The sequence below is a fragment of the Canis lupus genome, chromosome 18, assembly GCF_011100685.1.
Source record: "Canis lupus familiaris isolate Mischka breed German Shepherd chromosome 18, alternate assembly UU_Cfam_GSD_1.0, whole genome shotgun sequence".
In the NCBI taxonomy this organism is placed as follows: Eukaryota; Metazoa; Chordata; class Mammalia; order Carnivora; family Canidae; genus Canis; species Canis lupus.
In genome coordinates, this window is record NC_049239.1 from 17,904,175 (window position 1) to 17,920,949 (window position 16,775).

General features: G+C 36.2%; 1 protein-coding gene across 4 annotated transcripts in view; it reads left to right on the forward strand.

Annotated features, from left to right (window-relative positions):
* The window catches only part of PTPN12 (protein tyrosine phosphatase non-receptor type 12), an 84,815-nt gene that overhangs the window by 17,739 nt on the left and 50,301 nt on the right, over positions 1-16,775 (forward strand). The gene's annotated exons all lie outside the window — the stretch shown is intronic.

The following is a 16,775-nucleotide window of genomic DNA, read 5'->3' on the forward strand; positions in this document are numbered from 1 at the left end:
AAGTAAAAAAACCCTGCAAAAGTCACATGTGGAATTAATACAGGGAAGGATGAAAACTAGGCTTTTAATATGATCAATCTACCATATGACAAGTAGAAGAGATATTATTATTATTATTGTTATTATTGTTATTAAAGATTTTATTTATTTATTCATGAGAAATACATACACACAGAGAGAGAGGCAGAGTCACAGGCAGAGGGAGAAGCAGGTTCCCTGTGGAGAGCCCAGTGTGGGATCATGACCTGAGGCAAAGGCAGGTGTTCAACCACTGAGCCACCCAGGTGCCCTAGGAGATATTAAAAAGGTGGTTAAGACATTGAACCAAAACTTGAAATGTAGTTATCTGCGAGGAAAGCATTCCAGACAGAACATTAAGTGCCCATGGACCTGAGTTAAGAGTGTTGAAGGAAGCTGTTTACTTGAGCGGAATAGGTGATGAAGAGAGTACTATATTTGTGGTAGGCTTGGGAGTTAGGGCTGACTATCTCTGTTCTTGTAGGTCATTGTAAGAATGGTCTTTAAGTAAGATGAGAATCTTTTAGGTTTTACTCTTAGGTATTATGTTAACAGGATCACCTTGGCTGCTATGTGGAGACTAAAATTTAGGAGGTTAAGAACCAAAGGAGAGACCACTTAAAGCTATTCCAGTAGTTGAAGCAGGAGGGCCTGAAGATTATGACGGTGAATTGAGGAAAAGGGATGAATTTGGAAGGCACTTCTTAGGTAGCATTTACAAGACTTGGTCATATTAGAAGGTGAGGAAGAGCTCATCTAAGCTAAGTTGGACACTAAGTGATAGGAGAAAGACAATACAGGAGGAAAACAATCTGAGGAGTTGGGTACTGAGTGCAATTGTAGATATATTGAATTTGATTTGAATATAGATTTCAGGTCAATGTCTTGGTTTCCCTAATAGATCTCTAATTTTTTTGTGTGTGTATGGGTGATTATGGAACTCATTGAAGATGAAATTGAGATAATATATACTGAGAATAACAGAGGAATATAGAACATTAGAGTTACTTAAGTGTCTGTTTGAGGTTGATAAACTCTCATGCTTGCTATAGAGAGTTGCCTTTATACTTCTGGTACCTAGCCAATGGCTACATATAGGTGCTTAGTAAATTTTGTTAAATAAATTAGTCGTTACAGTGTACTTACAAAGTATGTTTACCAGATAACACAAATAATGATGTATTTATAAACTACTATATATCTTATTTGTACAATGAACTCTGCAAGAAACATTACCAGGTCCTTCTTTTATATTGGATCCTCAGACTACTCTAATTCCTGTTTTTGCAGTGAGGAATCCGAACTTGCCCAAGGTCACACAGGTAGTAAGTGGCAGAACTACTCCAGTATAAACTTCTGCTGTTCACTGTTATGTTCTGTTACCTCTTTCAGTGCACTTGTTGGCACCAGCAGCACAATCATCCATTCCCACTGTGAGAGAGAGGGAGTCACTGGCAGAACCTTGGAAATAAGTGGTTGCCTGACATCTTAGAATTTGTTAACATACCTGTTGGCTGTCAACTATTTGTCAGAATCCTTTACCTTAAATATACTTGGGTATGGATTGAACATGTTAGTGTCCCATAGTTTTTAACATGGAATTTCTTTTACATGCTACATGTGAACCATTTTAAATCACAGGTGGGAGTGGGGGTGGTTTCTTTTCTGCAAACTTATCAAAGCATTTCTGTCCATTATATACTCTACTAGTTAGTATATATTTTCATAAGTAATACTTGATGGTATAATGATAACAATGAATAATGATCATATGTTTCTAAAGTCTCTTATCAGTGTAATAATTTTCAATGGAGTTTTGGTTCAATGAAGTAGTTTAGCACTAATTTAGTCTGTAAAAGTAAAGCTAATAGGCTCTTTTTCACCTACTGAAGTTAGAAAAACAGACGTTAAATGGTCACCTCTGTATTTCTTAATCACATTAGAATTGGAATGAATCATATGTAGAAATATCCTAAATTTGCATCATTTTAAAGAGAGTGAGTTATTCTGAGTTTTTTGGGAAATTCAACCCACCCATTTAAATTCCATTCCCTTTCCGTGTGTGATCCTTTTCCTGAGGGAATTTTGAGTAGAGATGGGGAAATAATGATGTACACAAACAACTAATGCAAAGCTGAATACAATACTGTGGGACAAAGTGCCATAAGGATTCTTTTTCTTTTTTTTGTAACTCTTTTTTTATCGTAAAATATACATCAAATTTACCCATTTTAACCATTTTTAAAAGTACATAGTTTAGGGACGACTGTGGGCTCAGTGGTTGAGCCTCTGCCTTTGGCTCAGGGTGTGGTCCCCCAGTCCTGGGATCAAGTCCCACATTGGGTTCCCCTGAGGGAGCCTGCTTCTCCCTCTGCCTGTGTCTCTGCCTCTCTCTGTGTCTCTCAATGAATGAATGAATGAATGAATGAATGAATAAATAAATAACGTCTTTAAAAAATATATACAGTTCAGTGACATTAAGCGCACATCCACATTTTTGTGCAATGAGGACTCCTAAAAGGGAAAAATCATATACTTTTAGGACAGTCATGGAATGCTTTATAAGAAAGGATTTTTTAAGTGAATCCAGGATGCCTGGGTAGCTAGCGGTTTAGCATCTGCCTTCGGCTCAGAGCATGATCCCCGGGTCCTGGGATAGAGTCCCACATTAGGCTTCCTGCATGGAGCCTGCTTCTCCCTCTGCCTGTGTCTCTGCCTCTGTTTCTGTTTCTCATGAATAAATAAATAAAATCTTTAAAAATAGGGGATCCCTGGGTGGCTCAGCGGTTTAGCGCCTTCCGCCCAGGGTGTGATCCTGGAGTCCTGGGATCGAGTCCCACATCAGGCTTCCTGCATGGAGCCTGCTTTCCCTCTGCCTGTGTCTCTGCCTCTCTCTCTTTCTCTCGGTGTCTCTCATGAATAAATAAATAACATTAAAAAAAAAAAAACTTTAAAAAGTAAATACATAAAGTGAATCCAGAAGGTGGCTCAGTTAAAGTGTCCAACTCTTGATTTGGCTCAGGTCATGATCTTGTGGGTGTGGGATTGAGCCCCACATCAGGCTCCAGGCCCGATAAGGAGTCAGCTTTAGACTCCCTCCCTCTCCCCTGTACTAACCGCTCCCCCCCCACATGCCCCTCCTCTTTTTTTTCTCTCTCTCCCTTTCCCTCCCTGCCTAGGGCAAATAAATTTTTAAAAAAAATAAGTGTTATTCGATTACCGGGGATATGCTCTAAAATAATTTAACCCCAGGGATTGTCAGTGTACCCACACTACACATTAACTATCAAGGCTTATATAAGTAGTGTTGTATGTCTCTAAGCAGTGTAGTACTGGGTCACATTGAAGTCCTCATCCTATTAGGAATTAGGTGGGTGCCTAAGAATTGTCACTTCACAAAGTGATCCAGAAGAATACCACTTTGCCTAAGACTTCCTTTATCAAGGTGAGAGGTGCCTGGGTAGCTCACTTGGTTAAGTGCCTGACTCTTGATTTCAGCTAAGGTCATGATCTCAGGTTTGTGAGATTGAGCCCCATATTGGGATTCACCCTGGACATCGAGCCTGTTTAAGATTGTCTCTCTCCCTCTCCCTTTCCCCCTCAAAAATAAAATAAGCAAGTTTAAAAAAGATATAATATCCACCATATTTGGGTAAATTTTTTTTTTTTAGGGTGATAAATAGTTTCTTAGAGGAAGTCAGTCAGTATGCCAATGTAAGGAGACTGGTGAAACACCATTTAAGGTCAAAACCAATTCTGAATTAGAATGCTTTTTCTTCAGACTTACATTTAAAGCACAAATATAATAAAGATCAAATTTGATCTCATAAACATTAAAAATTTCTATAATACAAAAGGTAATGAAAAATAAGTAGATTAAGTTAAAATATTTTCAACACATTTACTAGATGATGGATTATTTTTTATTTAAAGATATTATTTATTTATTCACGAGAGACAGAGAGAGGCAGAGACATAGGTAGAGGGGGAAGCGGACTCCCTGCAAGGAGCCTGATGCGGTACTCTCGGAAACTCTTTTGGAAACTCTTTTGGAAACTCGGACCACACCTTGAGCCAAAGGCAGATGCTCAACTACTGAGCTACCTAAGCGTCCCTGGATGATGGGTTATTATCTGAAACATGAGTAGCTTCTATATATCATTAAAAAAGAACACTCCAATAGAAGGATGAGCTTATGCTATGAATGGTAATTAACATAAGAAAAATGCAGATAATTACTGAGCATGGGGAAAAGTTGCCAACTTCTCTAATAATTAGAAAAATGTAAATTAATCAACATTAAATTTGGGGGGAGTGTTCACCAGATTCCACCAAATTTGGTGTAAAATTAAAAAATTGATAAATGTTGGCAAAGATATAGAAAAACTGGCATTCTCTATCTGTTGATGGTAATATAAACTGGTGAAACCTTTTTTGGAAGGCAGTTTGGCCATTTCTAATAGAATTGATGCATATACTCTGACCCAGCAGGTCAACCTTTAGGAATCTTTTCTTTATGATATTTGCTATGTACGTAAAATAGTATTTCAAGTATGTTCATTGCAGCAATTTTTGTGAAACAAAATACCTATTAAAGAGGTTTAACATGGTTGGTTACTTCTAAGGGGAGGAATATGGGGAAGGAGGAGTTTTTTTTTTTTCATTTTATAATTGTGTAGATAAGAAATTTAATATAGCAAGCCTGAAACTGCTATCCTTAGAAAGGCCTGTTTGCAAGATTAGCCCTTGGGGAAAGTCTGTGGAAACTTACCCCTTTGGGAGAGTTCCCATCATTCCCTGTAAGAGTGGCTCACCATGCCTTTATGTATATGGTTTTGTGCTAGACACTTACTTTGCTTCTGGAAATCTGGAATTTTGACTCACGCTAGGCTATGGCCAGCCCTCATTGAAAACACTGGGCACTAACTAAATCTCTGATGAGCTTCCCAGGTAGACAGCATTTCACAAGTTTTGTCACAGCTCAATACTGGAGGAATTAAATGGGTCCTATGTGACTCCATTAGGAGAGTACTCTTCAAAGCTTGTCCCTAGTTTCTTCTGGACCCTGCCTTATGCATCTTTCCCTTTGCTACTTTGGCTTTGTATCCTTTAGCTGTAATAAATCATAGCTGTCAGTGACTGTATTTAAGTCCTAGGAGTCTTTCTTGTGAATCATTGAACCTGAAGGTGGTCTTGGGAATACACGATACAACTTGTCAGTATGGTTTGAATGGGTCTTGGGAATACATGATACAACTTGTCAGTATGGTTTGAATATTTTAGCATCTGCATGTATTGTTTATATAAATTTTAAAATGTTAAATTTAATGTATTACATGTTTAAATTGTATGTATGTATATACATACACATCTCTAAAGATATGTTGATGTTTGTTTTTTTTTTTTTAATATGTGTACATTATGTGGCCCTTTTATTCTGCATATCTTTCCCCTGGTGATAGAAGATTGCAAACTTTCCTTGGTGACATTGTAGGTAATATAATATAGAACCAAATAAAAGGGCTTTAAGAGTATACTCTTTGTTTATACAAACTATATTATCTCAAGTTACTGAACTAAATGTGTTAGAACTATGACAGTTGGGCAGCCCCGGTGGCTCAGCAGTTAAGCACTGCCTTCAGCCCAGGGCATGATCCTGGAGACCCGAGATTGAGTCCCATGTCGGGCTCCCTGCTTGGAGCCTGCTTCTCCCTCCGCCTGTGTCTCTGCCTCTCTCTCTCTCTCTCTCTCTCTCTCTCTCTCGTCTCATGAATGAATAAGTAAAATCTTAAAAAAAAACAAAACAAAACTATGACAGTAGGGTGCCCAATTTCATTTGACTATGTGTTGTTCTGAATGTGCTTATCAGTTACCAATATGTCTAAAAGACTTGCCGTGCTTTGATATATAATACATGGAATACACTGGGCACTGTCAGAAAATAAAGAGAAATATAAAAGATTGTCACTGACAGGGAATTATAATCTTGGTCGGCAGCAGCTGTGGTAGTGATGGGCTAATAAACCATGTAAACAGATGGTGGCTTTAAAGGAAGAAATAATAAATGCTATACAGGCAGGATGTGCTTTTGAAATATATGCCACATGAAATTGGGATTTTTGTCCTATTTACCACTATATTTATAGCACCTAAAAGAAAACCTGGCACACAGACTAGATTAGGAGAAAATGATGTGAGATCAGTCATCCTCATGAAGGTGATAATTGAATCTCACTCATTTCCTTGTCAGAAGTGCCTGAATCCAGTATGTCAACAAACTGAAAAAGTAGATTTTTTTTTTGAAAATTGTAACTATTAATTCATGAGCAGAGCAGAGCTATCTGATTTTATATGAATGTTGTATGGCCTAGTAATCTGAGATTTTTTTTTTTTTTAAAGACTTTATTTATTCATGAGAGATGGGGGCGGGGGCCGGGGGGAGAGGCAGAGACACAGGCAGAAGGAGAAGCAGGCCCCATGCAGGGAGCCTGATGTGGGACTCCATCCTGGGACTCCAGGATCACGCCTTGGGCTGAAGGTGGCGCTAAATTGCTGAGCCACCCGGGCTGCCCTAATCTGAGATATTTTAATGATGTTACCTACAACTAGCTGTTCCTCTTCCTATGACTAGATAGACATTTAATTTTTAAGCAAAGAACTACAAAGGGTTGCTTTTTATTTTTTTTAAAAAAAACCTTTTAATCGTGGTAAAATGCAAACATCATAAGCTTAGCATCTTAACCATTTATAAGCATACAGTTTACTAATTTAAGTACATTCACTGTTTTGGGCAACCAGGGTCTACAACTCTTTCTATCTCGCAATCTAAAACTCTGTACTCATTAAACAAGTCCCATTCCCCTCCTCTCCCTGTCCTTGGCAACCAGCATTCTTTTTATTTCTAAGACTGTCTATTCTAGGTATTTCACTTAAATAGAATCATACAATAATTGTCCTTTTATAACTGGTTTATTTCAAGTAGGATAATGTTCTCAAGGTTCATCCCTGTTGCAGCATGTGCCAAACTTTTCTTCCTTTTTTTTTTTTTTTTAAAGATTTATTTATTTATTTATGATAGACACAGAGAGACAGAGACACAGGAGGAGGGAGAAGCAGGCTCCATGCCGGAAGCCCGACGTGGGACTCAATCCCGGGACTCCAGGATCACGCCCCAGGCCAAAGGCAGGCGCTAAACTGCTGAGCCACCCAGGGATCCCCCTTTTTTTCCTTTTTAAGGCTAAATAATATTCCACTGTATATGTGTACCACACTTTGTTTATCCATTTGTCTATCAATGGACATTTGGGTTGCTTTCATTTTTGGCTGTTATGAATAATGTTTCTATGAACATGAGTGTACACACATCTGTTCAAGACTCTGCATTTCATTCTTTTGGGTTGTATACCCAGAAGTGGAATTTGTGGATCATCTGATAATTCAAGTGATAATTTTTTTAGGAACTGCTGTATTGGTTCCCTTAATGTCTGTACCATTTTCTTTCCACTCCCACCAGTAGTGCACAAAGATTTCAGTTTCTTCACATTCTCACCAACATTCGTTATTTTATTTTCTTGGTAGTAGCCATTGTAATGCATGAGATGATACATCACTATGTTTTGATTTGTGTTTTCCTGCTGACTAGTGATGTTGAGCATCTAATATGTGTGTTGGCTATTTGTATATTTTCTTTGGAGAAGTATCTACTCAAGTCCTTTGCCCATTTTTAAATTTCAGTGTTTAGTTTTTGTTGTTGAGTTGTGGGAGCTCTTTATATCAGGGTATTTCTATACATCCATTGTTAGCACAGAGAAGTCTCAGCTTATAAAAATTTACCAAACATAATAAAACTATGAGTCATCTTTGAAGTTAAATGCTCTCATCATATGGGATAGTTATATGGTCTCCTATTTCCTTTTTTTTATTTTATTTTTAAAGATTTTATTTAATTTTCATGAGAGACACAAAGAGAGAGAGGCAGAGACAGGCAGAGGGAGAAGCAGGCTCCATGCAGGGAGCCCGATGCGGGACTCAGTCCCGGGACTCCAGGATCATACCCTGAGCCGAAGACAGGTGCTAAACCACTGAGCCACCCAGGGATCCCATGGCCTCCTATTTCCAATTTAATTAATAGTTATTACAGTCAGCTGAAGTTTCAGCTATTTATCATTTTTCCTCACAAGACTACTATACAGATTGACAAGTCTGTTTGTCTCCGTAACATTTCTTCTGGTGAATATATTAGTACAATCTCTTCAGTGACTTTGACCGTAATTTGAAAAGCTGTCAAAATATTGTTAATTTAAAAAGTTTTGGCTTATTTTATCTTTTTTCTTAAAAAATTAAGAAACTCATTCTAGATAATATTTTTAGTTATGTATTTCCTCTATATCATAAATTTGTATTTAAGATTTATTTCTTTATTGAGACAGAGAGTATGCACACTTGCATGATTGGGGGAGGGCAGAGGGAGTGGGAGAGAGAGAATCTCAAGCCGACTTCCTGATGATCAGGTTTGGGTTTAATTCTTTTACTTTAGTTTTCTTTCCTATCTTGGGTTAGAGTTATACAAGTATAGAATTTAGACTTCAACCCTAATCTTAGATAGTTTATCAGTTCTTCCTACTTTCCCTCAGCATTTTCTTTGTCTTCCTCTCCTAATATCTGGTCTTCCAGATCAGTTGTCTAGCTTCATAGTGTGATTTGTACATCAAGTTATGTTAAAACCTGCATTTTTTACCTTTCTTACTCATCATACTTACCTATACTTTCCTTAAAAAATTATACACTAGGGCAGCCCTGGTGGCGCAGCAGTTTAGTGCCACCTGCAGCCCAGGGCATGATCCTGGAGATCCTGGATTAAGTCCCACGTCGGGCTATCTGCATGGAGCCTGCTTCTCCCTCTGCCTGTGTCTCTGACTCTCATTCTCTCTCTATGTTTCTATGAATGAATAAATAAAATCTTAAAAAAAATTATACACTAAGTTCACTGGCCAAAGTTTCTAATAGACCTAATTATTCATTTGTAATTTCTTCCTTTTACTCCTATTTCAGCCAGATTCTGTGTTCTTGTTATGTTTGACCCTGTCAAATTAATGTTCTAATGAGAAGGTCTGCAGTGAAGAACAAAAGTTTCGTAATACTCCTTTTGGGGAGGATGGATATTCCTTATTACTGGATGGGACTGGATGCCTTCGTTAGCATGCTCTGATGCCGCCAATAATTACTATTAATGATATTATCTAAGTTCCTTTTAAGGATTTTTTTTTATAACAGCTTTGTTAAGGTAAATTCACATATATTGAGATTAATTCATATATACCATAAAATTCACCTCTTTGAAATATACGTTTCAGTAGTTTTTAGTGTAGTAACAAAGCTGGGTATCTGTCATCACTATCTAGTTTTGGAACATTTTGTCACTAATAGAAACCCCATACCCGTTACCAGTAACACTTTATTTCTCCCTTTCCCCAATACCATGTAACTTCTAATCTATTTTCTGCCTCTGTTGATTTTCCTAGTCTGAACATTTCATATAAATGGAAACATATGCTTTTTGTGTATTTTACATAGTATATAATGTTTTCAAGACCCATTTGTTAACTATGTCATCAGTACCTTATTTCTTTTTATCACTGAACAATAGTCAACTGTATGAATATGCCATATTTTGTTCATTCATCAGTTGATGGACATTTGAGCTGTTTCCACTCTTTGGCTTTTATGAATAATGCTATGAACATTTGTATGTAAGTTTTTCTGCAGACATATATTTTCCATTCTCTTGGGTATATACCTAGGAGTAGAATTGCTGGGTTGTGTGGGGTTGCTCTATATTTATCCTTTTCAGGAATTGCCAAACTATGTTTCTATTAAGATTTTAAAACCTAATTCTACAGACAAAAGTTTGGCAACCTAACACGACTTTATTTCTACTTGGTCTCTCCTTTTTTTGAAAAATGGTAATTTTGTTAAAGCAGATCCTTTATTCTTAATTTTTTATATCTAAAAACAAATATCTTTTACTAAGCAAAGAATGTTTTTATGCATTGATAGGAAAAATTGGCATAGCAGATCCCTTAATGATAATGCTTTATGTATTTTTATTGGGGAGTTGAAGTGGAAAGGTGCAAAAATATGGCTTGTAAAACTTAACTCTGGTTTGCCAAGTAATTTTCAAGCCTTTGGATATATATAACAATTAGGACTTCTGTGGTCTCTGTATGGATTGACAATGGAAGGATTAGAGAGAACATCAATGACAGTTTATCATTTTAGAACTTGGCTTATGATTTATTTTATGTAATGGGTCTAAATAGACTTATATTGCTTTCTGAGTTTTTAAAAGAAGAATTGGAGCTGGTAATCAGTGTGGTCTCAATATCCTACTCTAGTATGGCACCAAATCTTAGGGTATACACAAAAAGGATTAAATTGCTCTTTAAGAACCAAAATTTGACAGTGTTGTTTTTTTTTTTTTTGACAGTGTTTGAGTATACAAATAAGGATAATTTGATGTCTGCCATTTCAGCTAATCTGAGACAGCTAATTAAACTTTTCCCTTAAAAAATAAAAAAAAATAAACTTTTCCCTTAAATTCCTCATCTATTAATAAATTTCATGCTTATCTTAATTTTTCCATATTTAAAGACATGCTCTATGCTAGGTGCTATGTAGGGTACTTTACATGCATGATTTAATAAATGCATTTCTTCTGTCTTTACTCCTTGACTTAATGTAATTATCACATTTAAAATAATTATTACATAAACAATATTATTTATTTATTATATTTATCTTGTTAAGCCCACCAAGTTGTTCTTTTTCCCTCATTCAAAAGATTTCTTAAGTCTTTTAATTTTTAATTGAAAAGACAAGTAATTAAAGGAAAGAAAATTAAGTTACCTATTTCATATAGTAAAACAGCTTTCTTTCTTCATTGGCGATGGGACTGGAGAGTAAGGGGCCATGTTTGGGAGTTGTTTACTGAAGTAAACTCATGAGAACTTGAAATTGATTAGGTGTGAGAGGAAGCAAGTGGGATAGATAAGAGGGGAAAAGTCCAAAACTTCTTAGGAGGTCTTACCTTTGAAAGGGTAAGGAGAGCAGAGGTGCAATGAAAAAAAGAATCATTTGAAAAATTAGGTTTCTTTTTATCTAGTTAGGTTCGAATTGCTGTTGGGGATGTTTAATAAGCAGTTTGTGGAACTACAACTGAAAAGTCAGGACTGGAAATAGAGATTTTGGAATCTTCATAAATGTAATTGTTAATGTCAGAATAGGGAGGGGATAAGCTTCCTAAAAAATGAAATCTGAGAAGAGAACAGTTCCATAGAAAACACAACATTCAGGGGTTTGAAAGCAGAGGAGGCAGAAAGGACTAATTTAGCAGGGTAAGAGGAGAATCAAGGGACCGTTTCATGGAATCTAAGAAAGGAATTTTAAAAGGGGGAGGATCATTTGTGTTAAATAAAATACTTTTCGGAATTAAGGCTTTGAGATATTGATGGAGTTTGGAGATTACTGGTGACTTCATAAAAGTAGTTTCAGTAGAAGTGGTAAAGAGAAGATTGAAATTTTTGAGGGGTTCGGGAGTTAAAGGTTCACCAGTACGTTCAGGTTTCTCTTTAAAACTGTGATCTGTTGGCCACAGCTTAGTGGCAGTCTGGCTGAGCAAAACATAATTTATTTCCATATAGTGGTAAATATGTATTGAACTCTTAAGCTGCTAAGGGGACTCTTCCTGTGCTATTTGTTTTTGCAAAGGTAAATAGGAATTCTGCAACCATGCTATTAATTTGGGGGTCATATTTAATTTTTTAGTTCGACAGTTGCTGTTATTGTGGCTTAATGTGTTAAAGCTGGAACTGTGTATTCTCAATTTTACTGTATGTTTATTTATACTCTATGTTATGGAATAATGAAATTGGTGATAGATTGCTTTGGAAAACTATGAGAGTCTGGGCTTGGCAGAGTATTCCCCTGTGTAAACTCAAGGGTAGGGACTGTCATGACGTGTTTTCTTCAGTCAGGACACATAATCAGATAAAGGGGGTGGCATGGTCAGGAGCCATAAGTATAATACCCAAATTTTGGAATTTCTGAGCAATTTGCTGGGACAGTGGGACAAAATATTTGAATTTGGGATTAACCTGCAAAATGTGGAACCAGTGGTTTCATGAGTTAAATGGTAGTAAGAGGACCATTAGATAAGGATGATGAAGAAAGGAATGAACGGACAGGTGAGAACCTGTGTATAGAAAGAAAATTATCAAGCCTGCAAACACTTCTTTGCCATTTGTTGTATGTATTATATATCTTCATTTCAGTAAAAGTTATATATATAATTTTAGTGTCCTGTTAATTCAAATGGGATTCTACTTTATTTCCATAAGAATGTTACTTGCACATTGACAGAGGAGAAATTTTATTACATCCTCCTAACTTACTTGAGATCTTGAGAAAGCACTGTGTTGTCTTTTCCAACCTAAGAACAAGAGCCTTTCCTTTAAAGAAAGTATTGCTTGTTGTCTGGGCTGTGCAAAAAAAAAAAAAAAAAGATTATAGAATTGGGAATTTATTTTTCCTTTTAGTTTTATGCTTTGCCATATTTATTATTTCTAATATATAAAGTCTATAGTTCATTGCAGCTCTTTCTTCCACAGGTCCTATCCTGTCCCTGTGCTCTAATAAAACCACCTTTTTGCACAGACACAAAAAGTCTATAGTACAAAGTTATATTCTAAAACAAGTTCTCAAGGGGTGCCTGGTTGGCTCAGTTGGTTAAGCATATGACTTGGTTAAGCTCTTGATTTCCACTCTGGTCATGATCTCAGGATCGGGAGATGGAGCCGTGTGTCAGGCTGCAAGCTCAGCATGAGTCTGCTTGAGTTTCTCGCCTTCTGTCCTTCCCTGCACTTGTGCATGTGGGTGGGCACGCACGTGTTCGATCTCTCAAATAAACACATCTTTAAAAAGCAAAAACAAAGACAAGCTTAAAGCTTATTGCTACCCCTTCGAGGAGAATTATAAAAGTTGCTATGTTCGGGAGATCTCCTTTGCTAGCAGTTGATGGAACTAGGAATTGAACTCTAGTGTCTCAGCCTCAAAGCTGTCCCATTGTGAAGTAGTAATAAAGTGTAAGAGGGCATAGACATTTGTTTCTTAAGTATACTGGTCAATTCTAATTTGTATTCATTTTCTCTGAACATTACCACCAGAGAAGACCTAAACAGTTTATTTACTCACTATTTACTCACTACTGTGAGTTATGAATTATGCCGGTAGTAGCTAGTATTAACAGAAAGAAGACATTTTCAGGAAATTCATGTTCTGATGGCATAGATACATATATAAGTAACTACTGCACATTGGGATATGTCCTAGAGTAGAGGATAAAGAGCTGTGGGTAGAGATGAGGAAGCACTTTGGGAGGAAGTGGGAGATGGGGTTTGGTGCCAGGACTGGTCTCAGGAAATGTTTTAACAAGAGGATTTCTGTAGTGAGCTAGAATAAAGTGAGGAGTTTGTTTGGTGTATACTACTAAGAAGATAACTGAAGCATTAAAATCAACATGAATAAAGAATAAAATGTTTTTGTTACCCAAAGAACCCATATGATTGCTCCTACTTCAAAATAATATCCTTTTACCATTTGTCCTGACTTTGCTTCAAAGAACGCATAGCTTTCCTCTCTGAAAAAGAATGGCTGACAAGTTAAAGTTAGTCTGTTATACAGTAATAGGTAAAGCGTGAGCAAAGATAGGAAGAATTTTGAAAGGCAGAATTGGATGTTTTACAATTGAATATAGACATTGCAATTGTATGATTTAAAGGCCTTTTGGTTGTTTTGATTCCTGTGATGGGTGTTAGTGATGTGCATATTTTTATATAAATAGGTTTGTAAAGATTTAAGAAAAGCTAGTTAGAGATAGTATACTTTTGCTGGGAATTATAATATGATTTTATTATTTATTGCTGTTAACTTTGTATTTGGGGTTTAAAAATTATTCTGGCTTAATGATCATACAATTTGTATAGTAGTATTAACTTAGTAATACTATAATTGAGTGGCTTTGTGACAGGACAGTTAAATGTTTCAGGTATAAAATCAGATTCTTCATTTAACAGTTAGTATGGAGTGCCATCTATGTGCCAAGCCCCCTCCCTTTTAAAATTCAGATAGATTTGGGCACCTGGATGGATCACAGTCGGTTAAGCATTGATTTTAAGTCAGTTAAGACTCTTGATTTTGGCTCAGGTCATGATCTCAGAGTTCTTAGGATCCTGTGAGCTCAGGGCATCTGCTTGAGATTCTTTCTCCCCCCTTCCTCCCCTCTGCCTCCCCTCTCCCCTTGCTCACATGTGCTCGCTCTTGCTCTCTCAAAAACATTAAAAAATAAAATAAAATTCAGATGGATTCTTCAATAATTGTCTCAAATTTTTCAGAGCAGTGGCAAAACCACTATTTTTGGCATTAGGTATTATATTTTGGTGCAATATAAACTTTAAGCTTAAAGTATTTCAGTTTTATTTCCCCTTAAAGTTCAGTTTTTAGGTTTGTATATTCTTGTGTGCATATTTACTACTTATGAAACTCATTGTTTTTTTGTTCTTTAGATTTTATTTTTTTCTTTGATAGAACACAAGGAGGGGAGCAGTACGGGAGAGAGGAAAAAGCAGGCTCCCCACTGAGTAGGGAGCCTGATGTGGAGCTCCATCCCAGGACCCTGGGATCATGACCTGAGCCGAAGGCAGATGCTTTACTGACTGAGCACCCAGGTGCCCCAATACTGTTTTTTAAGTGTTGACATTGAGGAATTTGGGGCAGTAGTGTGTGGCCTGGTAATAGCGTAAGAAGTCTTGAGCTCCAATATTTAATTTATTTATATTCTATCTTATTCCAAAAGATATTTATCTTATTTGAGTTAGCTAAATTTCCATGTTAGCTCTATTACTTTTTGTGTCCATGGTTTTCTTAGTTGTTCTGATTTAAAATCCAGCCAATTAATACTTTGCTTACCTCAACATATTCTGAATTCTAAGTGTTCAATGAATATGAAGAGAATTAGATATATTTTAGAAATGGAGCTAACACAACTTGCTGATGCATTGGATGTTGTAGGGGAGGTAAAGGAAGGAATCAGGGGTGATTCCTAGCTTTTAGATTTGAGCAATTGTTGAATGGTAGTGCTTATTTGGACATGTTTGTGATCTCATGAGACACCCAGTGGACAATCCAGTAGACAGCTGTTTGACTAGAGAGATTCAACAAACAGCACACAACACATTCTTACTAGCTTAGAACCATAGGTAAACAATTAAACTGTACTACTTTGTTAAAGAACTCAAATCTTGACACCAAATGGATATCTTAAAAGAGAATAGTTATATTGCATGTGACTGTTAGAAGCTTTTGAGAAATCAGTTTATTGATACAGGATTAAGAGAATAAAGCTTTGTGTTTGAAGAAATAAAGAGAAGAATTTGGAACATTAAAACAAAGTATTAAACTTCGTTTTTTTTGTGCATCCAAAATTCTAATCTATTAGAGACATCTGTATAACTTGCCTGAACTCAATAAATAAATGATGTCACCCATTTTTAATGTGATTTGCATTAGATCTTGGTCTATAAAGTCCAGTAAGATAGTCCAGTTTGTGCCTTCAGTTTTATAGTTGGTGAGATCGGCAAGACTGAAATTTCACAAGTGGTAAGAGAGCAATGTATTATTGACTCTTTGGTGCTGGGGGCTGAGGAGCTGTTAAGGGGAAGGGTCAAGAAAGCTTCACAAAGGAAATAACACTTTAGCCAGATCCTACTGTTAATTCACCAGCAAGGGTAAAAATGTCAAACTGTGATGTTGAAGGGTGGAGGATTGCTTTTGGTGGTGGTGGTACTAAGTGATTCTATGTGGCTGAAGCATCAGATTCTTAAGTAAGAGAGTGTTAAAAAAAAAAAAAAAGAAGCTAGGAAATTGGACAGGCAGCATTCAAAATGTTGTAATTAAAGAGTTGGTAGTTTATTTTGGAAGTCATGGACACGAGAGGATTTTAATGTGATTGACTAAAAATGATCAGATTTGCCTTTTAGGACAGTAACTCTGCGATATGAAATTATTTAAAAGAACTTACTGACTTTTTCAAGATGTTTAAGAGTAGACCATTGAAAATTTTTCTTAAAGGCTTTTTGTTTCCATAATTAAAAAAACATATCTGATACAGGGTATGGTATCTGTAAGCCTATGTAAATATGCCATTTAGCTATATTTTGCTCAGTTAGGATGGTAAATGATTCAAAGTACTTTCTTCCTTAGGAGTATATTAAATAACTATGTTAAACTTAACAAATGAATTATTTTATTGGTGTTTTAGTTCAGTGCTATTTTGACACAGTCTGTCACATGCACTATATCTATGAATAAGATTCCTTAGTATTTTATATGTTTCTCAGTTAATTTCCTAGTAATTAATTTCACCTAGAGACAATAGAATTGGTGGCCAGGAAGTTAAAATGAAATTACATATATAGATACTTTCATTTCCTGTAGTTAAATGAGTTTTGGTGCTATCTCTACTTCAGTCACTATTTGGACATTCATTTTGATGTATTAAAAAAAATCTTTTGTTTAGGCCAGCATTTAAATCGTATTCTAAGATTAATGTATTTAGCATACAAGCATTTAATATGTTCCAGGGGTACAGAACATTACAAATGTTAATCTAATTATAATCTTGTACTCAAGAGCTTACGGTGTAG